At 47.4% G+C, this 26829-nt stretch overlaps 1 long non-coding RNA gene across 5 annotated transcripts in view; it reads left to right on the top strand.

Annotated features, from left to right (window-relative positions):
• LOC128098332 (uncharacterized) overlaps positions 1-26829 on the top strand; it is a 73611-nt gene that overhangs the window by 9764 nt on the left and 37018 nt on the right. For 3 of the 5 annotated variants that reach the window (XR_008214211.1, XR_008214210.1, XR_008214213.1), the window contains exons 2-3: positions 12504-12604; positions 18105-18275. The exons of the other annotated variants lie outside the window; for them this stretch is intronic. This is a non-coding gene — a long non-coding RNA (uncharacterized LOC128098332). The remainder of the gene's footprint in view (positions 1-12503; positions 12605-18104; positions 18276-26829) is intronic. 5 annotated transcript variants of the gene reach the window in all.

Genomic DNA, 26829 nt, shown 5'->3' with positions numbered 1-26829 from the left:
AAATATACAACAATTTTATTACAGAAAATAAATCTTAAGATCTTCTTCTTCTTCTTCTTCTTCTTCTTCTTCTTCTTCTTCTTCTTCTTCTTCTTCTTCTTCTTCTTCTTCTTCTTCTTCTTCGGTTTTTCGAGACAGGGTTTCTCTGTGTAGCTTTGCTCCTTTCCTGGAACTCACTTTGGAGACCAGGCTGGCCTCAAACTCACAGAGATCCGCCTGCCTCCGCCTTCCGAGTGCTGGGATTAAAGGCGTGAGCCACCACCACCTGGCCAAGATTTTCTTACCATCATTCCTCGGTATGTATCAAAGTGATGTATCTTTGGGTTAGGTTGTTTGATTTTAAAAACTACTGTTAAGCTGATTGGGGATTTATAAACAATTGTTCCATGAATATCAGGTTAGAATTAAGGCAGAATTTTTTAACAATTTCTGAAATGACCCCAGACATTTTTATACTATACATTTATGTGAAGGAGAGTTCTTGGCTGTGAGATGCCGTTCTGTATGTTGTGAATATGTGTTGCTCTGATTGGTTGATAAATAAAGCTGTTTGGCCAATGTTGAGGCAGAATAAGGTTAGGCAAGACATTCCAACCAGAGAGGGAGGAAAGAGAAAGGCAGAGCTGAGGAGACGCTGCCAGCCACCACCAGAAGAAGCAAGATGTAAATACTGGTAAGCCACAAGCCACATGGCAAAGTATAGATTTATAGAAATGGGCTAATTTAAGATGTAAGAGCTAGCTAGCAAGAAGCCTGAGCCATTTGGCCATATAGTTTGAAAATAATATAAGCCTCTGTATGTTTATTTGGGTCTGAGCAGCTGCAGGACTGGGTGGGACATAGGAAAACTTCTAGCTACTGTTCTTAGTACTTATTTCTAGAAAATCAAAACATTGATCAGGGGTGGGGAGATGGCTCAGTGGGTAAAGGGCTTGTTGTGTAAAAATAAGGACCTGAGTTTGAATCCTCAGTGCTCACTAAATGCCAAACAGGCCTCTTGGTGGACTTGTAACTCCAGTGCTGGGGAGGCAGAAACAAGGGATCCTGGAGCAAACTGGCCAACTACATTAGCTGAACTGCTGCATTCAGGGTTCAAGTGAGAGATACTATTTCAGTATATAAGGTGGAAAATGGCTGAGGGAAAAACCTGATGTCAATGTCTGGCCTTCATATGCATTTGTAGACAGGTGTATCACATGTACACTATACACAAACATGCACAAACATCACTCACCTCTGAAAAACACCAAAGATGGTCTCCATCCTGTGCTCCAAATATTTAACCATGAGTCACTTCCTTATGTAAACACAAACACATCCATCTCATTAGTATGCAAATTTGCTTCTGTCTTTAAGAGATAATAAATTAGATATATATATATCAAAGAATTGCTTAAAAAGAAATGCCTCTACGGTTTATCATCAGTAAATATTTTATTGCTATACCTATTTTATAAAATATATGCCTTGGCATCTAGGTTACTTTTCTGTTGTGAAGACATCATGACCAAGACAACTTACAGAAGAAATAGTTCATTGGGGACTTACAGTTTCAAAGGTTATTGAGTCCACAACCTAGGGTATGGCAATAGAGAAACAGGCATGATGCTGGGGTAGTAGCTGAGAGCCCACATCTGATCCATAAGCACAAAATAGAGAGCACAAGACAGCAAGAGTGAGTAAGTGAGAGAAGAGAGAGAGAGAGAGAGAGAGAGAGAGAGAGAGAGAGAGAGAGAGAGAGAGAGAGAACTGGGAATGGTGTGGGCTTTTAAAACCTCAAAGCCCACCCCCCAGTGACACACCTCCTCTAACAAAGCCACACCTCCTAAACCTTCCCAAACAATTCCACTAACTGGTGACTAAGTATTCAAACATATGAGCCTATAGGGACCATTTTTGTTCATGCCACCAGACCTGGAGTAGGTAAAATTTCTCAGGTGAAAAACGGTCATGAGTAGAAATCTTAAGCAGTCCTCTTAGCAGAATATCATGGCTAAGGAATGGAGGGTGGCCTTCATTGGGGTCCTGTTCTTTTAAAGCTTCCTTTCTGGTGTCCACTGGCCTTACCTCCCCACCTTCCCATGTTCACTCATGCATTAGATTTCTGCTCACGGTTGAGTGTCATGCATGGCCAGCATTTTCTTTGGTTCTTGCTCTCCTGCATCCATGGCTGGCCCTGGTTGACTTCTCTAGGAGTAAGTGGCCAGCCACAGAAGCCCTCCTCACCCATGCCGGTCATCTCCATGTACTCTTGCTTTGGTTATCTCTTGTCTACCTGGTCTGGGATCTACAGGCTTCCCCGCTAGAGCAGGCAAATGTTGTTTGGCCAGAGGGAGGTGTTGGCAGGAGATGGGAGGATGGGTGTGGGCTCCCTGCTAGCTCAGCTCTGGGGTGCTGTCAAGGTGCTCAGGCTTGCCCAGCCTTGTTCCTTCCCCCTAGCAATGTGAGCGGCGTTCTTAGGCTGCCTGCCTGTCTGTTTCACCATCTGCCGCTTTCCTCAGTTCTGGCTGTGGCTTCCAGGGAGCCTCTCCACTAAAGAGTCTTTCTTTAAATGATCCCAGGGAACTCTGTGTCTTGGGAGGCTCCAACAGAACAAACACCTCTTTTTGTTCCCTTCCCAGCAAGAAAAAGATCTAACTCTTGGGTTAGCCTGTCACCTCTGTTCAGGTGCTCTGGGGGTGGCTCTGAAACTTTGGGAACAGGCTTCTGAGGGCTCAGGATGCTGCAGGGGTGCAGAATTGCTGAAGGGGCTGGTATGCTAACACAACAGCTGTTGATTTCTGGGTGTTTGGACCTAGGGCAGCAGAGATACGTGACCATATTAGGAGAGTGTGAGGCACAAGACTTTGACTTGATAGGCACGGTAGATCTGCAAGGCCCTGTGTCCCAGAGCAAGGGAGTGGGGGTCCTTCCATCCTTACCTGCCTCTGGGGTTTCTGGCAGAGCCCCTGCTCCTGCCTTCTGTTTGAACCGTTTCCAGCTTTGCTGTTGCCACACCTTGCTTCTGTGTTTACACGGTGTCCTTTCTGTTCAGCTTTCTCATTTCAAAAAGACAGTCCCATTGGATCAAGTATCCACCCAACTCATCTCAACTCATCATATCTTCAAAGACCCCAGTTCCTCATAAAGTCACTTCGCAGGTACCAGGATATTTGTCAGGTTTTAGCCACTGTGACAAAATGCCAGAGAGAAATGATTTGATTCCTGGTTGTTCTGACCAAACCCCTGTCAAGGGGCCACCCGAAGAAGGAAGGCTTGCTTTTGGCCCACAGTTTAGGGGGATCCAGGCCCTCATGGTGGAAGGGACAGCGGTAGTAGCAGTACAGGGACCCAGAACACGTCATAGCCACAGTGAATGCCAGTGCTCGTCTGCCTTTCTCATTCCCCACTTTTTGATTCAGTTTGGGCCCCCCAGCCTATAGGACCCATCTCTAGGGATTTAGGACATTTCTTCCCTCTCGAGTTAAATCTCTGTGGAACCGCAGTCACAGCCATGCCCAGAGGTGTGTTTCCTGGGTGATTACAAACCCTGTCACGTTAACAATGACTACTACCAATCCCAAGTTTGTTGATTTCAGTCCCTGTTCAGCCAGCCCCATTGCTCCATGCCTGTGGCCTGGCAGGGACGAAAGCCTCTGGCCTCATGGCATCCAGGAAGGGTGCAGATAAGGGGCTGGGAACAAGATACAGCCCCGAAGGACCCATTCTTTTCAAGTAAGTGCCAGCACCTAAGTATCCATCAAATTATAAGCCCTTCAGTGAAATGATTCACACAGATCTAGTTGTGTCCCTGAAGCCCCACCTCTGTACACAGTACATCAGGGACCAAGCCTTCGACATGTAAGCTTGTATGAACATTTCAGATCCAAACCATCACACATACCCTTATGACGGACACCAATTAGTCCATGCCTGTCTGTCTTCCACTTAAAGAAAATGGAGATCACAGGTATAACCTCCAGGAACATGGGAGTACCAAGCAAACCAACTCCAATTTCGGGTAGAAAACTGTATTTTCTAACTTCTATAGAGAGGAAACATATCTGTTGATTATGAGAGTTTCAGCCACACCAGCAGTGTCCTAGTTCCTAACATAGAGCACGTGATTAACAGTCTGAAGAAGTGAGGAGCTAGATCGGCTCAGCAGTTAAGAGCACACACTGCTCTTTCAGAGGACCGTGGTCCAGTTCCAAGCACCTGCATCAGGGAGCTCACAACCACCTGTAACTCCAGTTCCAGGTGATTCAACATCCTTTTCTTCCACAGATACCAGGCTTGTATATAGTACACATTTATACATGCAGACAGTCATTTATATAAAATAAAAAACAATTTTTCTTATTCTCCTTTTTTCTTTTCTTTTCTTTTCTTTTTTTTCCCTTTTTTTCCCCCGAGACTCACTGTGTAGCTCTGGCTGTCCTGGAACTCACTATATAGACCAGCCTGGACTTGAGCTCACAGAGATCCACCTGTCTCTGCCTGCTGAGTGCTGGGATTAAAGGCATGTGCCACTATGCCCAGCTAACAAACAAAATTTTAAAGGGGGGAAAAAAAAGAAAGAAAAGATTGGCTTAAGCCAGGTATAGTGGCATACACCTTTGATCTCCGCACTAGGAGGGTGGAGGCAAAAGACCAAGTCATACTTGGTTACATGTCCAGTTGGAGGCCAGCCTGGGCTACAGGAGACACTGTCCCAGAAAGAAGGGGGTGGGGAGAAGGGGAGGAGGAGAAGATTGCATTACAAAAGTTTTGGTTTTAGTTCTGCAAAAGAATCAAGTTATTGTAGGTAGTCAGAAAATAGAGAAAAGTCAAGACAAGAATGTGAACATGGCCTCCAGTCCTAAATTTAGGGAATGGTCATGGTCGGCATTTTTGTAGCTATTCTGCCGAGTAGCTAGTCTACTGTGTTTTTCTACATGTCTCGTTATTCATGTAAATTCATGTCAAAAATAATGTCAGACTTTGGCTATTGTCATTACTGGTTTTTGTTTTTTGTTTTTGTTCTTTTGAGATAGGGTCTCACTCTAATTAGGGTGAGTCTCAAACTTATGTCAATCCTCCTGCCTCAGCCTCTGGAATGCTGGGATTACAGGTGTGGATCACTTTGTTACTTTGTGTTCGGTCTCTCAACTCAGTTCTCCCTAGGACAATAATACAAATACCCTTCCAGAGTATTTACTGGTTCTGTGGGCTGTGTGTGTCACAGATTTCCCAAACAGTCTTACATCCTTGGATGTTCATGGATTATCTCACACAATCTAGTATCATAAACATAGCTGTGAGATATCCTGTACCATGAGGTTTTACGTGCATTTATTATTTTTTTTTTGGGGTCGGATTCCAGTGCTGACTTCAGATAAAAGAATCTAATTGCATAGTCAGCTGAGTGTGGGGAAACCCTTTTTTGTAAGATACCTTTTGCTCCTTATCAGTCCCTATCTCTAAGCAGAGCCCCACATGTGTGCAAGGTATAACCAGTGACTCTTGTCTTCAGCTCCATCTTCCCTCAGCTGCTTGGAGACAGATGGCTCCTATTCTGCTTTTCATTTACAGTGATTTTTCTGTGTTTTCTAATTTATTTAAAGTGTTTTTTAGATTTATTTTTATTTCAACTGTATGAGAATTTTGCCTGCATATATGTACGTGTACCATGTGCATGCCTGGTGCCCTTGGAGGCCAGAAGATGGCATCCGACCCCCTGGAGCTGGACTTACAGATGGTTGTGAGCCCCCATGTTGGTGTGGGGTCCTCTGCGAAACCAGTGAGTGTTCTTAACTATGGAGCCATTTCTCCCACCCCATTTAAGTAATTTTTTTCGCCAGAGCTGATGTGAAACTGTGTAAACTAGAGCTGGGGGTTCATGTCAGCAGGAGAGCTTGGCTCACTTAGCACATGGGGGCCTGGTGCATCCCTAGCGTCAGAGATAATAAAAGTACTTATGCTGGGCTTTAACCTTTTTGTTGTTTTCAGTGTCCAGTAGCAGGCTGGTTTTTTTGTTTTGTTTTGTTTTTTTGTTTTTGGTTTTTTGAGGCAAAGTTTCTCTGTGTATTTTTGGAGCCTGTTCTGGAACTCACTCTGCAGCCCAGGCTGGCCTTGAACTCACAGAGATCCGCCTGCCTCTGCCTCCCAAGTGCTAGGTTTAAAGACATGCGCCACCACTGCCTGGCTTCCAGTAGCAGTTTTAAAACGTGGCAGGGCTGTTAATAAACAAGGTCAGAACACTTCATTAGTGTTACATTTACTTTGCTTTTGCTATGCCTTAAATTTTGCCGAATAACAATTTAATCTAGGCAATGAAATTAATTTTTGCAACAACTAGGATCTTGGGGGTTATAATTTGGACTGATTTCCTGCTTAGATAAGGAAGTGAGTGCAATAGTTCCTAGCATGAGGAGTCTGAAAAGAGATTAGCCTCTCTGCACCATACTCAAGGTCATCATTATTCTCTGTCCAGAGGGCAAAGGCGAGGCCCATTAGTAGTCTGGGGGTGTGGCTGCCATGTGACAACACAAGAAGCCCTGAATCCACCCACCTCTAATTGAAAGTAGATAGGCTCAGGGAACCTGGGGGCTGGCCAGGTGTCTGCTCGCCTTACACATGGAACAATGGAACCTTTAGCCCAAGCTCACTGCCACTCATCTGTTGGCAGCTCTTTACTTCCGGATCAGAATAACTTGGGGTGGTGAGGTGTGGAATGCTTCCCTGATTGGCTGAGTCATCCCAACTCACCATTGTAGACAAATAGAATGTTCTAGTGAGGACACACTGATGCTGTCTGGGACAGACTGGAGAGACCTGAGTGGAGACAGATCTTGCTTTTATTCTTAGTCACCTGTTCTTTTAATGGAGGAAGGAGAAGCCTGATGTCCAAGGTGCTATTCTGTGTCTTCTGCAAGGGTCACGTGTCTTGTTGCTGTGACAAAACCCCCAACAAAAGCCACTGATGGGAAGAAGGGCTTGTTTGGACTCAAAGTTTGAGGGTGTGGTCCATTCCAGGAGCGGCATGGCAGCCTGAGTGTGGGACACCCGCAGTCAGGAAGCAGAACACTGGCGCGCAGCATGCCTTCTCCCTTTATTCAGCCCAGGACCCCAGGCCAGGCAATAGGATTGCCCACATTTAGGGTGGCTCTTCTTACCTCAGTGAACCCAGTCTAGAAACTCCCTCACAGACATGCCCGGAAATTTGTTTCTTGGGTGATTCTTGGTCCTGTTAAGTTGACGACATTAAGCATCACCATTTCTCTCTGAACCGGTTGCTGAAGTTCTTGCTTTCTGGGGAGCAGCCAGGAACGGGAACTGTGTCGAGTACACCAGCCACGTGCAGTTGTCTTGAACTGGACCTACCCCAGGATTAGATGATTTGTAAAGACCCTCAAAAGGCAGTCTCTTCAAAATGGGGTCTAGGTCTGTGGGCCTCTGGGTAGCATATCCAGCCGGTAAACTCATGCCAAGCTGCACAGCTGAGTCCTGAGGCTAAGACAGCCCAGCAGTTTGCTTTCTAATAGCCCTCTCTCTGCTGGTAGCTCTGATGCAGGATCTTGGCTGATCCAAAACCAGGCTTCTGGCTTAGGCTAGCCTAAGGTAAATATTGTCCTGTCAAATATCCGTTTCTGTGCCTGGGGTTTGCTGACGTCCTTTTTCTTAGCGTCACTTGGCTTCTGTTCTCACTGGCACTGGTTTTGCCCCCAAGGAAACAGTAGCCATCTCCTGGGTGAAGATCAGGGTTACTCTACTCGGCAGTGAACTGTTAGTTACAACATCAAGAAGTCATTTTGTATGGACACGATTTATTATCAGAGGTATATGTTGAGATAACAAGTATATGTAACGGACAGCTCTGAAATGTTACCTCGCTCCACACAGAGTCCACAGCTGTGGATTTAATAATCAAATACTAGGAAAATGCTTACATTCCCAAAAGGGGACAGAGGAGCGCTTCAGTGTGCAGAACATGGATGCTTGTCCTCAGCTGCTGTCCTGGGCCTGCTGGTCAGCATCCCTGGAGGTTCCAGGGAAACTGAAGCTCAGACCTACCAAGAGCTCCTCAAACCCCAGGTTCAGTAGCTCTCAGGGGTTTGTCTGCACTGTGACCTCTGAGAGGCTTTACCTTCTGTTTGACTGGAGACATTTGTTAAAGATGCCAAGTTTTTGGAGCTGGGGAGATAGCTCAGTGGTTAAGAGCACTGACTGCTCTTCCAGAGGACCTGAGTTTGATTCCCAGCACCCACGTGGTGGCTCACAACCATCTCTAGTTCAGCTCCAGGGACTCCAATACCCTCTCCGGCCTCCAAAGGCGACAACAGGCATGAAGTGGTGCACTGACATGTATGCAGACATGTATGTCTGGCTGGGCTGTGGCTCCATGTTCAAGGCTTACCTAGCATTTGAGAGGTCCTGGCTTCCATCTGTACTACCACAAGAAAGACAAAATAAAAGCAAAACAGAACTCCTTTACCTTTTTATTTAAAAATTTTTCTAAATTTAATTTTTATTTTATTCATGTGAATGTTTTCCCTGCATGTACACGTGTGCACCATGCGTGTGCCTGGTGCCCAGAGAAGCCAAGGCTGGAAGGTATTGGATCTGCTGGAACTGGAGTTATATACGGTTGTGAGGCACTGTATGGTTGCTGGGACCCAAACCCAGGACCTCTGCAAGAGCAGCCAGTGCTCTGCACCACCGAGCCATCTCTCCAGCCCCTCCTTAACCTTTTTGATACACAGAAAATCCAGCTGATGTATACACACACACACACACACACACACACACACACACACACACACACACACACACACGCTCATTACTACCCACAAGAAGAACACTAAGTTGCATGTGGGGTGCATGCCTGTGATCCCAGAATTTGGGAGATGGAGGCAGGTAGATTGGGAGTTTAAGGTCATCCTCAGCTGTATGATGCCCTGGCCAGCCTGGGGTGCATGAGACCCCAAGTCAACCAAAGCAAATAAGCAGGGTCACACTGAGCTCTGGTAAACGACTTGCTGTATGCTTTGTAGCAGGAACTTTTGTAAGCAGAGGAACCCTTCCGTTCCCAAAGGGACTGAGCTCGAGAAAGCAGGGATCCTCACACACACCAGGAGAGCCCAAGGTCTCTTAAAGAGAGAAGACACTTGCCAAATCTCTGTACGTTAAACGGAGCCTGAGATTTAGGGACCAGCAGAAAGAGATGTTTGTAAGTCGTAAGGAGACAGTTCTGAGAGCAAAGATTGTCTTCAGAGAGACTTTCTCAACCAAGAAAGTCTTGCAAGATCAGTGAACTGTGGAGGAGGAAGCAAGGAGGAGAGAAGTGTGTGTGGTATCCAGCCTCTCTATCATCCCATGTCAGGGTGAGGTCATTTTCCAGGAAAAAGGAAGCAGGCTAATGCCCCTAATTTAACAAGCTCATCAGAAATGGGATGGAGGTAGAGAGGACTGCCCACCCTCGGAGACCAGCCAGACTAGCCTCAGACCCCAGTGCCCTCCTTTCTTTGGAGTAAGAACCCAGAAGGCAACTGTCTTTGTAGGAGATATAAACTGAATTCCCATTTCAACTGAGAGGCTGTCCAAGGAAGTCATATGCAGCCCTGTGTACTCTGCTGGGATGCTGGTACTCATTCTGTCAACAGGGTACATGCTTCTGTAGTGTTCCCTGCACTGCAGAACATACCTGGCCCATTTACTGCATCATGAGTGACTTTCCTGGGCTTGCTCAGTACTCTGATGTCTCTGATGGTCTACTTTTTCCTTTGACAGTTGGCATCTTCTGATTTGTGACATAACTTCTAGAATCCAAACAGTGTTCTCAGTACCTTGCTGGCAATTCAAAGACCCGGGTACCATGGTTTTGAGAATTTGGAGGGCTATGGAGATAGCTCAGTTGGTAAAGTGTTAGCTTCGCAAGCATGGGGAGCTGAGTTTGGATTCCAGGTACCCACATAAAAAGCCAGGCATGGTGAGGTGTGTCTGTAAGCTCAATGCTGGGGATGTGAAGTCAGGAGGATCCCTGAGGCTTGCTGGCCAGAAAGCTCAGCTGAGTCATTGAGCTAGTGAGAGGCCCTGTCTCAACACAATATCGTGGAGAGTGATTGAGAAAGATACTGGAATTTGACCTCTGATTTCCACATGCCTGTGCATACCTGTGCACCTCCATGAAAATGTACATGTATAAACATGAATACACAAACATACACATTACAGACAGGATAGAACTTTTTGGCTGCGAGAGTGTGAGATGGTCCCTTGCCCCATAAACACTATTCTGTTTCAGATACTCCTTTCAATTGCACATGGATTTCAAAGCCAGTTTCAGAAACACATTGCCTTCAGGGATGGGTTTCACGGGTGCTTTGTGGGGATGCTGCCGCCTTCTGGTTCCCACATGAGGACTGTCATAGATGTTGTGAGAGTTGCCAGATAGGCCACAGCCCCCAGGGCATCAGGAACAAAGTACTGTGGGAGGGGCCTGAGATGGTTAGGAGCTAGCATTTACATTGGCCCCCAGTTTTTTAGAACACACCTGTGGCTGTTTCAGGAGAACAACCGTAGCAACGTGTGGGGTTGAACAGTATGGCATTGAGCAGGTCAGCAAGGCTAAGTGGATTTTTGTAGCTGCAAAGTTCTAGTATGTGAAGTGGTAACTTCAAAGGTGGGGCAGTCAGAGGGGCAAACGCTAACAGGAAGGTGGCTGAGAATGGAGATTTTGGTTTCAGTGAGAGTAAAGGCTTGGGACTAGGTGGTGGGGACTACATACTGATGGGTGTGCACCACTGTGGCTGCCATTAATATCACTGAAGTGCACACTTAACAGAAAGCTTTAACCACATGAAGAATCTTAAGTCACACATTTTGTCATAACACGAGAAAAACAGTTTTTAAAAACTATGAAAAGATACAAGCTTATAGTTTGAATCTAGTTTGTCACCGCTGAAAGACACATTGAGATTTAATTGGCCTTATAAGTATTAAGAGGTGATGAGGCCTCTGTGTGCACATTGAGACCCATTCACCTGTGTCATTAATGAATTAGTGGGTAGTGGGTGGGGTTACCTCAGGGTAGATCTGCTACCACAGGCACAGCCCCCATGGCTGGGGCGTTCCCTGCTTCTTGCCTAGATGCTCTGCCAGCCCCTGGATTCTGCCAGCAGGAAGACTGTCATCAGATTAGTGTCTCAGCCTTGGCCCAGACTCCTGAACCAAAATAAACCCGCTTCTGGACAACTTTCACCGTTTGTGGTATTGTGTTGTTAATGATGGGAAATGTATTAGGAAATAGCTCAAAAGCCGATTGGAAAATAAACAGCTAAAGGTTAGATGCAATATGATCCTAAAGATCCACCCCAGAAAAGCAGGAAGGAAGAAAGAAGGGGAGCGATGACTGCCCGCTGCTGAGTTGTTGTTAGCTCCAGCCAGTGGGGTGGCTGGGCCTCCCAGGAGAAGGGGATAAAGGTGCAGGAGTCAATGGTGTTCAGGTCACAGGAGACACCTTGCGTTGATTTAGTTGTGTGCATATGGTGCTGGGGGTCAAACCAGAGCCTCGAGCATACTTTCTAGGCTCTCTAGCACTGGGCTGTCTCCCCAACATGAAGAGACCCAACATATAAGGGGAAGCCAGGAAGGAGGAGACCTGAAGGCTGGGCAGCTGCTATTAATACAAGTGGCTTGTGGAGGTCACGGGGTGGGGACAGGGAGTGGGGGTGGGGAGGGGGCGGGGTGGGGGCATTTCATAGCAATGAAAGTCCACTTATCAGAGAGATAGCATACTGTGCAGGGAGGGACCTTGCAAAGAGCTTAGATATTGAGAGACAAAGTTTACATGCACAGGTGGACACGTCCCCAAGTATAACACTACTCAGATTTTCACTCCAGGACTGTGCAAGTGTGGAAACCCAGGCTCACTTACTACCAACTACAGGCACTCTGTGTTGACTTGCCCAGAGATCAGGAGAAAAGCCCTTTCCCTTGCTGGCCACAGCTGTCCTAACCACAGTGTCAGTGTGGTGGGCGTGGCAGGGAGGAGCCTGGTCTGTGAATCATGCTGTGGACTCAACAGGACCACTCACCTGTGACCTGAAAAAGCCATCAACTTGTTGAACTCTAGTTTCTGTAGACATCAGGAGGCAGTTACAAAACACACGTGAAAGGTACCTATCTGCTGGTGTTTAAGAGTGTCTCTAACTTAGAGCCAGATCCTCCTCTTACTCTTTGGTTTTAGAAAATTTAAAGATTTTTACATAAGCTCCTGAAAAAAAAAGATAAATTATTGTTGAATATGATATTGAAGAACTGCCATCCAACCAAAATAAACAAGAGTATATGGAAAAAAGGTAAGGGAGGAGGCTATATTTGTGTGTGGACGTGTTTATATGTTTATGTGGGTATGTACATGCCGATGCGTGTGTGTGTGTGTGTGTGTGTGTGTGTGTGTGTGTGTGTGTGTGTATGTGCATGTGTATGGAGGCCAGAGCAGTTTTTTCCTTTATCATTAATCACCTTGTTTTCTGAGACAGGGCCTCTTGCTGATCCCAGAACTTGCCTGTTTAGCTAAGCAGGCTGACTGATGAACTTCAGGGATCAGCCTCTTTCGCCTCCCAGGACTGAGATTATAGAGGTAGGGTTGCATCTGGTTTTGGACGTGGGTGGTGAGGAATCCAAACTCAGGCCCTCACCTGTACAGTAGGCACTTCAAGTGAGCCATCTCCCTGGCCCTTTGCAAGCACCTTTAGACTTCTGAGTTTTGAGTAGGAAACACCCCATCCTTGGCTTTGTGTTGAGCATCTGTAGTAGCTTGATTCCCTTTGATCCTCCTCTCCTCCACCCTTTCCTTCGTTGTCTCCTCAAAGTTGGACCCGTATGCACCAGACACAGGTCCAGAAAATGCCAGCTCCCATATCATGGCATGGGACACCCTGCCTAGTGCTTCAGTGTTTTGCTTGGTTCCCAGGAAATGGCTGGCCTCTATCCCCAGGGGTCCCAGGGCTCAGTTAGGTAGCCTGGGAAGCCAGTCCATAGGAATTCCTGGAGCATACTGTGTGTCTCTCTCACACAGCCTTGCCTCTGCTAGCCCCGGAGAAAGGGAAGCTGGCAGGCTAGCACAGGGCAATAGGAACACTGACGTACCTAAACAGAGGCCCTATGGGGAAGCTGCTTTGTGCCGTGCCTGCAGGTTTTGTCCTCCCTGTCCTGATTTGGTGATTCAAGGCCACTGTGTCAGGGGCATTTGTTTGATTGAGTTATTGATTTGTTCTTCAGTGTCCCTTCTGAAATGGGAACGGGACGTGGCTGCCACCATTGTCCTTTGGTATGGTCCTGGAGCATAGCACCAGGGCATAGGTAGATGAAGCTTTAGCTTTGTGTCAAAGATCCTGTGGGCTGACCTAGCTGACAACTAGGATGTCGTAGTAGAGAGATGTTATGTTGCAAGCCAAAATGGCCCTGGGTGGTTTCAGGCCCTCCATGTGCTTTCAGCCTCATTGTATGGCCCAACAGCCTTGTAAACATCTAGGAAAACATACTGCTGAGCTGAGCAGACCTCTGGGCTCCACAAGCCCTAAAGCTAAGAATGTTGATCTGTGGCCCGAGACAAGTCTTCATATGGTGTGGTCCAGAGAACCAGAAAAGGTAGAGAAGCCCGTGAGCAAGAGAACACTGAAACCTAGGGCAGGCTTTTCCATCTCTGCTGTTGTGTGCACCCTCTTGGCTTCTTCTGCCCCACATCATTGTCAATGCATTGGTTTACTGTTTTCTCTTGTTCTGTGACTAGAAAGGTTTGCGTCTCTTCCTTCATGATGGGACTTGCCACTCAGGGTAACCTGAACCCCTGTTCCCTGGGCCATGGCCACTCTGACTTCACTCACAAACAACTATTTTCTTTAAGGCAGAATCATTAAAAAAAAAGTTATTTACTTATTTAATGTGTGTTCTGTCTAGTTTTTTGTCAACTTGATGGAATCTAGAATCATTTGAGAGGAGGGAACCTCAATTGAGAAAATGCATCTATACGATCAGCCTGTGAGCAAGCCTCTAGGGTGTTTTCTTAATTAGTGATTGATGGGGAAGTGCCCAGTTCACTGTGGGTGGTGGCATCCCTGGGCTAGAGGCCCTGGGCACTTTAAGAAAGCAGGCTGAGCAAGCCATTGGGAGCAAGCCAGTAAGCAGCTCCCCTCCATGGCCTCAGCATTAGCTCCTGCCATTCCTGCTTTGAGTTCCTGCTCTGACTTCCCTGGATGATGGACTACAAACTGTAAGCTGAAATAAACCCTTTCCTTCCCAACTTGCTTTTGGTCATGGTGTTTAATCACAGCAATGGAATCCTAACTAAGACAATGTGTGTGTATGGGTATGCTGGAGTGTACATACATACATACATGTGTGTGCAGTGCCCATGGAGGCAAAAGACGATGTTGGCTTTTCTGGAATTAGAGTTCCAGATAGTTATGAGCCATATAATGTGGGTGCTGGGTTATCAGGGAGTAGTCATCCTTTGTCCAAAGGGGAACCCAAGACACAGGAAGTCAGCATGTGGAGAGTCTGCAGGGACCTTAGAGTCTCCTGGAAGAGCATCCTGTGCTCTTAGCCACCGAGCCACCTTTCCAGCACGTTGAGCCATTATTTTCCATGTCAGTGCAGACATCTACTTTCTCCTCTTCGATTTCTCTTTCAAGACAAGGTACCAAATCTGCAAGGGGAACCCCTGTGAATTGGTGCTGCACCCTTGTTCCTTCAGGCAGCCACCCTGCAGGTACTGGGTACTGGGTACTGGGTAGCCAGCTCCCTGGGCTACCCACAACAAGGCTTTAAAAAGACCCTCCTCATCAAAGATACAGGCACCTGGCTGATTTCTTCTGTCTTTTCTTGTGCAAACATGCACACAATTTTAATAAAAATATCCACCTGAAAATGTACTTTACATCGCTCTCTAGCCTCATCTCCTCCCTGGGCTTTCCTTTAGACACTAACAAACCGATTGGAGAAAGGGTTAAACATCCTACTACTGTTGGCCCAGTGAATTAGGAAATTGGGAAAGCCGTGAGTTTTGGGGCTCAGGCATCACATACCGTGTGTGTATGGAATATGATCAAGCAATAAATCAGCAGGTTTGGGCTTCTCCTTCAAGCTGATTGCATTAGTGCTGAGTCACTTTTCCAGCCAGGAGTGAGCACAGGCCTGAGCCTGAGGACCTCTTGTGAAGGAATCTTAGCAGAGAACACTTAAATATCCCAGATTACATGTTATGAGAGACAAAAGTGCAGCTTGCCTTGCACTTCATGTGTATAAACATGGGGTCATGAATGCCACAGTACATGTGGAGGGCAGAGGACAGTCCTGCGTGTTGCTTCCCATCTTTTCGTCTTTGAAACAGGGTCTCATTGTTTTAACGCTGTGCATGTCAGGCTAGCTGGCCTGTAAGTTTCTGGGATTCTCTTGTCTCTACCTCCCATCTCCCTGTAAGACCACTGATATTATAGCTGACTACACTGTAAATCCAGTTTTTACATTGGATCTGAGGATTCTCAGGCCCTCACACTTGCACTCAGATATTTTCCCAGCTCTGTGTCCATTCATTTAAAGTTATATTTCTAGAAATGAGGCTCCAGGGAGTTGTGTTGTTGTTGAAGGCTGATCTCACCTGACCGACCATCCTCTGCAAAGCAATAGCGGCTCCTCCGGTGACTCCCGCTTCTTTCCCCCCATGCCTGTGGTCTTCCTCCAGCTTCCCTCCACTGCCTCCCTCTCTTCCTCTGGCTCACGAGTGTTTACAGCCTAGTATGCCCCCCACCCCACCGGGCTAAATCCTTTGAAAGCAGACATGGTTACTCTCCATTGCCAATTTGACTCAGTTTGCTATCACCTAGGAGATGCACCTCTGAGTGTACCTGTGAGGCTGTTGCTAGGGAGGTGTAGCTGAAGAGGGAAGACTCACCCTGAATGTGAGTCACTCCATCCCAGGCTGGAGTCCCAGACAGAATAAAAAGGGGGAAAGGAGAGAGGACCTGAGCACCAGCACTCATACCTGCTTCCTGGTGCACCGTTCTTTCCTCAGCATGGCGGGCCACATTTCTCTGAACTCCAAGCCAATGCAAACCCTTCCTCCCATAAGCTGCTTTTTGTCAAGCATCTGGGAACAATTATAAGGAAAGCAGCCAATACAGCAAGGGTCGTGTCCAGGATCATCTTTGGGGTCCCCAGGATAGTAGGTGTAAAGGAGCACTCTGACTTTGTCAGGGAAGCTCGGAGTGGCATGACTCCCAGTCGTGGCTAGGTGGGACCAACTGGACCATCAGAACAGGGTCAGTGCCCTTCCTGGGCTTTCACCACAGACCTTCAGGCCCAGGTCCACTGGCGGGTGATGCCTTTGTTGACTCCTTGCCATCAGCCTTCTTGTCAGAGACATCTCTGATTTGGGGTGGTGCCTGGTAGGCAGGGATAGTACGTGTGCTCTGGGGTGACATTGATGGCAGTGCCTGGCAGGGTTACATCACAGGGGCTAATGACCTTTCAGTGACGCTAATGCTCTTCTTAACCTCAATTGAAAAAAAAAGAATCATCAATTTGTTTCTGACCCCTTTGATTGTTGCAGGATATGTTTGTACAGAACCAGTTTCTCTGGTCTGGGAGTCTGCTAAACTTGACCTTTTCTGTTTGGGAGGGGAACAAAACGGTTTTCTCAAGGTCTCTGGCACATCTTTTCTTTTCCATCTACAATCAATATGAGGCACTCCTCAGGACTGAATATATTAATTTGTTTTAAGAACTAGTCAGCCAGGGCCAGGCCTATCATTCATGTTGGAGGCAAACCTCAGCTATGTAACCCAGTTTGAGACCAACCTGAGCTACGTGAGATCCTGTCTCAAAAAACATACAATGAAAAGGAAAAATAACCAAGGATTCAGATGTTTTAAACAAACCTATCCATGTATTAGTTTTTTGTATGTGTGTATGCCTGCATGAGTTCATATGCACCACATATGTGCAAGGAGTCCATGGAGACCAGAAGAGGGTGTCAGATCCCCTGGAACTGGAATTACAGGCAGGTATAAGCCCCTTGGTGTGGGCACTGGGCACCAAGCACCAGTGTGCTGTGTGAGAGCAGCAAGTGCTCTTAGCTGCTGAGCCGTCTCTCCAGCCCATCGATTTGTGAGGTTTTTGTTTTAAACAGAGCCTTACTATGTAACCCTGGCTGGCCTGGAACCTACCACCACGCTGAGCGTGAAATCACAGAGATCCTCCTGCCTCTGTCTACCGAAAAATGAGATTAAGAGTGTGTGCCACCACATCTCGCTGGCATTTAGAGTTTATGAAATAAATCGAGGAAGCCTCTTTTTCCAATGTATCACTGCCTGGGTGCCTGCTAGTCAAATGATCCAGTGCCCTCATGTTTCCAGCCCCCCTTCTCACTCAGTTTCTTAAGTTGCCAAAGGGAGTACCTGTAACGAATACAGAACTGGATCCTTCCTTCAGTCAAGGTTCTTTCTGTCCCCAGCTCCTCTGCTCGTTTCCAGGAAGCCAGGCCTATCAGAGAGAGGCCCTTTACCCCACCCGGTCATTCCAGGTCCTCTCAATACCTGTGTCCATTCCTCTCTCAGTCCCTGAGTTTAGAGAGTAAGACATCCCTGCAGAAAGACTTCTGGGGCACAGAGGGAATTACATTGTAACAACAACAATAATGAAAAGCTGAGGGGTGTGAACAAGATGGAGTGGCCTCTGTCTCCCCTGTGAGGATGGAGACCACTTTCTACCCTCACTCGGTTATGTTCAGCACCTAGGCCTCAGCCTCACCGTGCCAGAAGGTACCTGAGCTCAGATCTGAGTGACCAGGAGGCCCATAGGAGGACCTCCCTCCCACACCACTCCTGCGGAAGGGCCTCCCTTCCTGCACGGGCTCCTTGGGAAAGGGTTGCCCTGTCCAGAGGCCCAGCCCAGGAGCCCCAGCTTCAGTTTCTCGAGTCCAACCGAGGTCAGGAGGTTTTAAGTGAAAATGACCAGAAAACTGTAATTTAAGGTTTTAGTTCATGCGTGGTGAGATAAAAATCTCTGTCCTGTCCAGGATCTGAATCATCCTTTGTCCAACACGGCCAGGCTGCCAAACCCCCCATTCCTGTCTGTCACAGGTCAACTGTTGCACTTCCAGTGTTGGCTCTTACGTCATGTAAAGACAGCCTGCGAGGGAAAGCTGGCCACTAGAGATGCCAAAGAGAAAATGAGAAGCTGGAAAGAGCTTCCTCCGGGAGAAAAGGTGGAGCCCCTGACCTGCTAAGGAGCCTACGCCCAGACTCCACTCTGTAAGGCCACAACTCAAACTGAGGGGCTTGTACTCCAGCGCTTGGGAGGGCGGATGGCACTGACGACTGGGAATCTTTTGTAAGGAAGAGTGGTCACTTCTCTTGTTAGTTTACTCAGTCACTTTGGGTTTGATTGATTTGGAGGACTTGCTGAAGATGGACTTGGGCTGTGTCCTTCTTGGTCACTCCCTGTCATTTATTGCCTTCAGACTCAAGCATATTGCTTGTCAAGTGACCTGGACTTCAGATGCTGGCTGGTGGCCCTTGCCCTACCTCTGCTCTTGTGTTTTGGAAATAGTGCCTGTTTTCTGGTACTGGCTTCTTTTTATTTCTGAGTGTGTGTGTATGTGTGTATGGAGGACCAAGGACAATGTCTGATGCACTTCCTCCATAATTCTTGAAATATCAGATGCCTTTCTATCTTTTTTTTTTTTTTAAGACAGAGTCTCTCCCTGGCCTTTATTTTTTATTTATTATTAGTGTATTTGTATCTGTGAATGTGTGTGTGTGTGTGTGTGTGTGTGTAATGTGTGGCTTGGTGTGTGAGTGCCTGTCACAGAGTGGCAGAGGAAAATTTCGGGGGTTTGTTTATCTCTTTTTCCATTATGGGTTCTGGAGAGCAAACTCAGGGTGCCCTAGGTCTCTTTCTTCCCTCTGGGTTTGGTTTTGTCTAGGAATGGTTGACTAGTCACAGGGCCATGTGATACCATCCCCATTTCTTGAGCTCTAGTGCAGTAAGCAAGCCACAAGAAGCCAGTTGGGTGACAGACACCTGATTCCCCAGAGAACAGTGTCTTGCGCCAAGCGAAGATCCCGTGAGGAAGGAAATAGGCATGAAGGGGCTGTGATGCCCCTCACCTGGAAGTCCTCAAGACTAGAAGTGATCAGCTACATTTAATATGAAGGAGTCTGTCTAAGATGCCTCCTCTCACTAAAAGTAGGGGGAGTGGAAGACAAGGCCAGCCATGGACAGAGGGCACTGGGGCTATGCTGCCCACTCACTCTCCATCCAACACCTACAGACGAGGTAAACCTACCCAGAAAGATCATGGCATGTGGAGATGTTTCTGTCTTCTATTTCCTTGATTTCAGGGAAAGAGGTAACCTGGCATAAAGGCTAGCATAGTGATTAGCTTGAAATCATTCTAGCTGGTGACCTGTCAACCATTGGTTACCAACGGGGACCACCCACTGAGAGACCTAAGAATCCACACAGCCCTTCATCCTACAGTAGGAGGTGACAAGCAGCCCATGTTTTTATTTTTGTTTGGGGTTTCCTTTTTGAGATGGGGGAGGGGGGGGAAGTCTCGCTATGTGCCCTGGGCTGTCCTGTTCTGGAATCATTATGTGACCCAGGGTGACCTCAAACTCCAGATTGATCACCCCACTGCAGACTCTAAACTACTGGGATTCCAGGTGTGTTCTACTGCTCCTGGCTCGTGTCATTCATGATTTCAGATATAATGATATGTGCACTGATAGTCTCATGTCAACGGGAACATTTTGATACTAATACGTGGCTGTTGGTTGTCAGTGCCAGAGACAGCTCAGCTGATGGTAAAGGGCCCTTCTCCTTACAGAAGGAGGCAGTGTGGGCTGGAGACCAGAGTCACAGGCTACCCAGGCAGAGAGAATTGAGTGGGGGTCCTTCAGAGTAGCCCATGGGCCTGGAAAAGGACCAGGGGCTGTCCCCAGATCTGCCACATCATATCACACCACACAACACAGGCTTAGCTGCATAATCACTCACCAACCACACCCCAAATGTCTTCTGTATAAGGCCATCAGCACCTTTCTACCAGGAAAAGCTGGGTCCCGGGACTGTGTCCATCCCTTCCTGCTAAGGACTGGACTCCAGCTTGGTTTTCTTGACATTGTGACCAGCCTGAGACCCAATGCCCCCCAGGTAGCACAGGTCCTCTTGTAGTTTCTGTTCTCTGTTGTAAGGAACATGAAGTTCCCATAAGTACCAACAGAGCACTGGTGACCGGGAAGGGCCTGAACTTCCATGGAGCCCAAGGTGTTACTGTGACCTAGTTTCCAGGCCCACAAAGGCCTATGCTTCTTTTAAAATAATGTTTAAAAAAAACAACAACCATGAAGCTGGTAAGTACGCTTTAAATGTTTAATAAGGTAGCCTTTAAGTTTGAAGTGGTTTTAAAGACAAATGAAGAGAATTCCAAATTTTTGAAAAAGGCAAGCTGCCGTGGGTATGGATTTTGTATATTTTTAATTTAAAAAATGGAGGATATTAAACATAAACAGTAATTTAAAATAAATGAAAATGAAGCATAATAAAAACATTTCTCAATTACATGTATCAAACACAGGCAAATTTTAAGGGAAGAAGCAAGCAAACAAACAAACAAACAAACAAAAAACCCAAAAATGATAATTATTTTAGAACAGACTAACTACTTAGACAAAAAATAAAAAAGACTTTACAAACCATTCAAGGGGTTGGAGACATGCTAGTCAGCAAGGTGCCTTCTCAACAAGCATGAGGATCTGAGTTCAGGTCTTCCTTATCCACATAAGCTGGACAGTTGTGAGTACCTGGAACTCCAGTGCTGGGAAGGCAGAGACAAAGATCCCTGGAGCTGGCTGTGAGGCCAGCCAGTCGGGGAGCTTTGGGTTCAGTGAGAGACCCTGTCGTCAAAGGTAAAGAGAGCAATGGCGGAAGACACACAGTGTCAACCTCTGCTCTGTGTACACACATGCACTTGTACACACACACATACACTACACATAAAAATGTGAAAAGATCATGATGAATTGAGTGTGAGGGGCTTATTCCTATTATCCCAGTCCTTATGAGACAGAAGCAGGAGGATCAAAAGTTCAAGGGATTCCTTAACAACGTAGTGAGTTTGAGACCAGCCTGGACTATAAGAGACCCTATTTCAATAGCAAAACAGTAACAAAATCATAATCAACTAGGTGCAGTGAAACATGCCCATAATCCCAGCACTTGGGAGAGTCAGACAAGAGGATTGCCGAGTTCAAGATCAGTAAGGGCTCCGGGGTGAGACTCTGTTTCAAACAAACAAAAAAACTGAGATCATCACTGCTTATGTGACTGTTTACACAAGCTGTGCTTGGCTGGTGACTCATATGCTAACCCTCCGCCTCTATCAGCCAGTGATTTGCAATTTGTGGAGGCCCCAGTTTGGGGAAGCCCAGGCTGTCTGGGTGGACGTGATTATAAACAGGAATAGGCCAAGGCCCCTCTGATGCCAGAAGGGACAGTTGCTCATTCTAGTCCCAGCTCTGGAGCCTGGAGAAATAAGGACCCAGGAAATACTCCCAGATGTCACAATCAAGCTTCCCTTAGGCTGGACCACAGGCAAAGATGATGGTACTTGTGACTTGGGCTGTGGTGGAGAGGACACAGATATCAAGGGTTTTTCTCTGTAGATGTGCCCTTGGGGATTTAGGATGGAGTAGGGAGTGGACAGGACTCAGCTGACCCTCATGCAGAGCAGGGTGGGGCATGTTGTTGAGGGTGAATGAAGCTAAGCTCCAGTGGCTGTTCAAGCTATGTGCTAGTATTCCGAGGATAGGATAGGTCATGTCCTATACAGAGTTGTCTCAGCTCCATTGTGGCTCTACTGGCTGGAGGGAGAGAGCAGACTGGGCCCTAACTATATGGGAGGCCCAACCCCATCCTATGAGCCAGGGAAGGGTCTCAGTGGACTGCGTGGGGTTTCACTCTGTGCATAGACCTTCCTGTTGCTGCCGGTCATATCGTCAGTGTCCAGCAAACTCCTGGGCCAAGATGTGGCTGCCAGCCTCCTGTAGGAGGACCCAGGGCTCAGAACTTGCCACAAGCTCTCTCAGGGCCACAGCTGGCTACGTATTCCTAAACACAAAGGATCAAGCAGACTGGATGGTTGAGGGGATGCTAGGGTCCTGGAGATGGGCAGGGACATGTGGCGTTATGTGATTTTATTTACCCAAATGTATGGGTGGCACTTCCTTTAGAACAGAGATGGTTCCCTGGGCCCTAAGCATGTTTGTGAGAGACTCCATAAGGAGTGGTGAGCCTGCTTCTTAACCTAGAGATGAGAGCTCTGCCCAGCCAACTCAAACCAAGTCAAGGGTGCCAGAGGAGGTTGTAGGGCACATTGCCTTGGCCTGGTCCCTAATGGCCATACTTTAGAAATATCAGTGGTATGAGGACAGAAGCCACTGTGTCATGGAGAAAGGCAATGCAGTTCTTTTTTTTTTTTTTTTTTTTTTGAGACAGGGTTTCTCTGTGTAGTTTTGGTACTTGTCCTGGCTCTCGCTCTGTAGACCAGGCTGGCCTTGAACTCACAGAGATCCGCCTAGCTCTGCCCCTGAGTGCTGGGATTAAAGACATGTGCCACCGCTGCCCGTCTGGCAATGCAGTTCTTATTTATGAGAGCTAGGTCCATGTATATCCCCTTGCAAAACCTATTGGCAGCCCCATGACTCCTCGAACAGCAGGGGGATGTCTAATCCTTGTGTCCTCCTTTGTCCCCAGTGCAGAGTTGGTGGTGATGTGAGCAAAGGAAACATCCAAAGGTGATTTGAGCAACTGGACACTGGGATATGTTCCTTATAGGAACCCAGGAGACCTGTCGGGTACTAGATACTAACTATGTTTATGTACACACACATAAAGAATGGTTAAAGGAAAATATGTGTGAGTTTGGGCTGTAGTTATTGGACGTGAATGAAAACCATACACCCCAGCCAAGTGTACCTATAATCCCGTCATTCTGAAGGTAAAAGCAGGAGGATCAGGAGTTCAAAGCCAGCTTCAGCTATATAATGAGTTAAAGGTCAGCCTAGGCTATATGAAACTCTACCTCAAAAAACTAAAATACAGTCCAAAACAACACTTATAAAAATAGCTATATGTAAAGTCATAGTTCAATTCCTCACAATGCTATGGCATTAGTTTATAATCAGAAAATATGAATCTGATGTAAACTGAAGTTGAAATGGTTACATTAGTGAGATGGACATTTTCCAGCTCCCATTATCCAAATTTTACCCTGAGCTGGATCTACAGCCAGGTGGGGCCAGTCTAACCTGTACCTATTATGACCAAATGTGACCCAGGAGACACACTTATATTCTAAAGCCACTCCTCCCGGACTACAAAGAACCTACTATTGCCAGCACAGGGCTGAAGATGGGGGGCTGCTGCAGAAGCCAGGCTGTGCCCAGCTCCCACCAGTGCTCCTCTTGGGGGGAGGCTGGAGGTAGCTCTAAGATAGAGCCAGGCTGGGCATAGGGACCTGTGGGTGGAGATGGATCCAGGAATGCATTTGTGAATGGTGGATGGAGGCATAGGCTAGAGGGTAGGGTCTTGAGAAGTAGCTGAGATGACAGATGATGAGCGAGGCTTCCAAAAGAGCCCCTGAGGGCCACAGAGGACTGGCTCTCCGGCACTGACCTGGGTTAGATGTGGTCAGCCCTGCTGCACCCTGCTGAGTTGAGTCCATTAGAGTAACAATAGTAGCCCAGCAGCTCTTGTGTGGGAGTGGTGAGCACCCTGCTTGAGCCAGCAACCTCACCGTCAGTCCACCCTGCTTGCTCTCTTAGGCAAGCCTCACCCCAGCCCTGTGGCCGGACTCTTTTGTGGTTTGGCCTCTTGGCAGAAGCTCCTGGATGGCCTTCCATCCCCAGATACTGAACTTTGCCTTGAATTCAGTCGATTTCCCCAGAGACCTTTCACTAGGCATGGAGAGTGTCTCTTTCACAGTCTCGCTCTTGCCACTTTTCTGTGAATGGCTGTGCGTGCTCCCATCAACATCCCAGAGACCCTCACATCTTGTCCGGTTGCTGTGGGTTGGCCGGAACCTTCAGCCCCAGCTTCTTGTGCTTGTTGCCAAGGGCAGGCTGTCTGTCTCGAAGGGAAACAGATACACAGCGTCAGATGGTTTTGATTATGCTTGCTTAGTGCCAGGGCCCAAAGTGATCAACTAAGGACATTTCCCTGACCTTCCCAGGCTTTTCAGATGATTTCCAGCCATCATGTGCTTTTGTGTTTCTGAGCCTACACCTGGGTCCTGTGATACAGCTTCATCTGCTCTGTGGAGGCTGCTGGATCCACAGGCTAACCACGATAGCTTGGGGAGAGTGATTTGCCAAGTCTCTGGGTTCCCTTCCAGAATATTAAGTTCTGGTCTTGAGAGAGTTGGGAATTGGTCCGTCATTGATGCCTACACTGGACAATTAATTTTCCAAGAGTCCCAGGCCTCAGCATTTCTGTGTTTTCTACTCGGATTTCTTGATGTCTCACAATGGGAAAGGTGACATCCAAAACTGTACAGGGCCGTTGGTGTGTGACTCAGGGACAATGGAGACAACAGGTGAAATTGGTGTCCCAGCAGATGTGGTCAGAGGCCAGAATGACCTCTGGCCACAGCACAGCTCTGTGTGTAACGCTGGGGCTCGAATCCAGGGCCTGTTGAACATCAGGCAAACATCTAACTGTGAGCAATGGTCCAACCCCTGGAGAAAACAGCTTTGTGTTGTCGGAAGCCTTTCAAACCCCTGTCCCTCCCGGTGTCAGGTGCCTGGTGGTAGTTGCTGCTTTCTGCCCAGATCCCACAGCAATGATCTTGGCTTGCAAGCAGGCTCCATGGGGATGGCTCCTTTCCCATCCAGTTTGTGAGTTAAACAGCCTACTGATGCCAGGGCTAGGGAGCTTGGAGGCAGGGATTTCAGTCTCTGCACACAGCACTGAACACAGTGACTCACTCCCGTCATGAGGCAGGGAGGCAGGGTGAGCTGGGCCTTTGAGAGCCTTGGCCTCCCAGCTCTCGGTCTCAGATCCCCATTCTGCTGGGTTTGTGCCATGCAGGGTCTGTGCCTCAACTTAGGCTTTGGAAACAAATACCCCAGACTGAGGGCTCAAATAACAGCAATTACCTTCCTATGGTTATAGAGGCTTCGTGTCCAAACCAAGAGTTCCTGGCAACATGGCCACCCTGGTGAGGGCTTTCTTCCTGGCTTGTAGGTGGCCCCCTCCTCTGTGTCTCCACATGGAGACATGGGGAGGAGGGAGAATGTCTGTCTCTAAAAAGGGCACAAATTGCAATGTGAAAGCCCCACCCTGGGACTGATTTGGCCCTGGTTGCCTCCCAGATGTCTCACCTCCTAATTCCAGCATCTTGGGATTTTATCATAGAAATTCAGCAGGCCAACACAAACATTGCATACTTGACATCCAGAGGAAAGGACTACACCTGTGTGTCACACGTGATCTGATGAGCCATATGTGACTTCTGGGCACTTGAAATGTAGCCAGTCTACACTACAGTCCGCTGTGGGGTATAATGTATGCACCAGATCCCACAGGTTTAGAATAAAAACTAATGAGCGCTGGGCAGTGGTGGCGCACGCCTTTAATCCCAGCACTCAGGAGGCAGAGGCAGGCAGATCTCTGTGAGTTCGAGGCCAGCCTGGTCTACAGAGCGAGATCTAGTAAAGGCGCAAAGCTACACAGAGAAACCCTGTCTCAAAAACAACAAGAACAACAACAAAACCCTAATGAGCAATATCCAATAAGTGACTGGAAACCTTTAAATTATCTGCTGAGATAGTATTTGGGATATCCTGGGTCAAAAAAGCACAATATTAAGGATTTTTTCTGCATGGTGGCCCAGGCCTTTAATCCAGGACTTGGGAGGCAGAGGCAGGAAGATCTCTGTGAGTTCCAGGACAGTCTGGCCTACAAAGCAAGTTCCAGGACAGGACAGCCAGAGCTGTTGCATAGAAAAACCCCATCTCCAAAAAAAAGGACATAATATTTTGATATACATGTGTATAATGAAGTGATTATTATGTTAGCTAATGAACATACTGTAATCACCATGTATGCACATATGTATATGTGCACCTGTGTATATGTGTGCATGTGTGCTTGTGTGTGTGTTACCTATATCATACTCTCTGAGCATGTTTCTGCTGTGTAATATGACACAGCCATGTGCCACACAGCAACAGAATGGTTGACACAGAGCAGCGCACATGACGGTGGCCCCATAAGATCATATTTCCTAGTGACACTGGACCTCCCTTAGCTTGTATAAGTCATTCAGAGTGAAGACTTGAAACAAGGTGACCATGAGCAGAGCAGGCAGCTGAGATGTTCAAAGGTTCAAGTCAAGGAATGCAGTGTAGTCTCCAGGGGACCCCTGTGTCTAACTATGGCTACCAAGTTGTTTCAAGCATCACCAGCAGTCTGTGTCACACGCTGAAGACATCCCACAGGTGTTTTCCCTCATTGCTCATCAGCCTGTTCCACTTCCTGACCCAGGCTGGCAGGCCAAAAATAGCTGAGGTTTGCAGCTACGGAAAGAGGCGGATCTGGGCTGATGGGGTGGCACCACTGTGGCCTGGAACATCCCTCCTCTTGGCCTAGGGCCAGTTGGAGACACCAGGCAAGGAGCTCAGCCAGCAGGCCATCATCAGCCTTGTCTGGAATTTTCGGATTTGTCCAATGGCAGCCTAGGAGTGGCAGGTACACCCAGAGCTCCTCCTACCATGGAGCCCTCAGGAATATCCTTCTCTG

This window comes from Peromyscus californicus, unplaced genomic scaffold, assembly GCF_007827085.1.
Source record: "Peromyscus californicus insignis strain IS unplaced genomic scaffold, ASM782708v3 Scaffold_6__1_contigs__length_162567912, whole genome shotgun sequence".
In the NCBI taxonomy this organism is placed as follows: Eukaryota; Metazoa; Chordata; class Mammalia; order Rodentia; family Cricetidae; genus Peromyscus; species Peromyscus californicus.
The sequence above is the reverse complement of the archived record's forward strand: the minus strand, read 5'-3'. Positions and strand labels throughout refer to the sequence as shown.